The sequence below is a fragment of the Sinocyclocheilus grahami genome, unplaced genomic scaffold (assembly GCF_001515645.1).
Source record: "Sinocyclocheilus grahami isolate Dianchi unplaced genomic scaffold, SAMN03320097.WGS_v1.1 scaffold1773.1, whole genome shotgun sequence".
Lineage (NCBI taxonomy): Eukaryota > Metazoa > Chordata > Actinopteri > Cypriniformes > Cyprinidae > Sinocyclocheilus > Sinocyclocheilus grahami.
In genome coordinates this window covers 75,289-76,082 of record NW_015506952.1, presented here as the reverse complement: position 1 = coordinate 76,082, position 794 = coordinate 75,289, and the positions used below count along the sequence as shown (strand labels likewise).

At 24.7% G+C, this 794-nt stretch overlaps 1 protein-coding gene across 1 annotated transcript in view; it reads right to left on the bottom strand.

Moving 5' to 3' along the window:
* Positions 1-794, bottom strand: part of LOC107572555 (serine/threonine-protein phosphatase 6 regulatory ankyrin repeat subunit A-like) — a 32,310-nt gene that overhangs the window by 12,412 nt on the left and 19,104 nt on the right. The window lies entirely within an intron of this gene.

Below are 794 nucleotides of genomic sequence, written 5' to 3'. Positions count from 1 at the left end.
CCCTCATTTAAATAAATTTAGAATTTATATATCTCTGTGTGTGGAGCTGATTATCATTCTTTCACAATCTACTAGATACAGAGTTACAGACTACTTCATTATAAAGAAAAATAAAATAAACAAATATGAAAAAATATAGGCCTATGTATATTTATAATCTATGACAAAAATTTATCATAAACTAAAACTATTCTAGAAAAATCAGTGCACAATAATTTTAGAAATCCAAACATTATTTTGTGGGGAACAAATAAAAGTGTTGCACTAAATATGGTAAAATGTTACACATTGCTATTTGTATTATTATAATATAAGTATATACGGTAACACTTTACAATAAGGTTCATTAGTTAACTACATTAGTTAACATGAACTAATAATGAACTGCACTTATACAGCGTTTATTAATCTTTGTTTGTTAATTTCAACATTTACTAATACATTATTAAAATCTTGTTAACATTAGTTAATGCCCTGTGAACTAACATGAACTAACAATGAACATCTGTATTTTTATTAACTAACGTTAGTAAAGATTAGTAAATACAGTAACAAATGTATTGCTCATGGTTAGTTCATGTTAGTGTATACATTAACTAATGTTTAACGAATGAACCTTATTGTAAAGTGTTACCGTATATACAAGTTATACAAATTATATATAAGTATATACCGTAAAATGAAAATACATTTATTTTAAATATATAGTATATTTTTTAATAAGGCAGCAACATATGATAGATACAATGGGACAAAACAAATACAGTGCAGCACAAACTGTTTTTATACAGTCA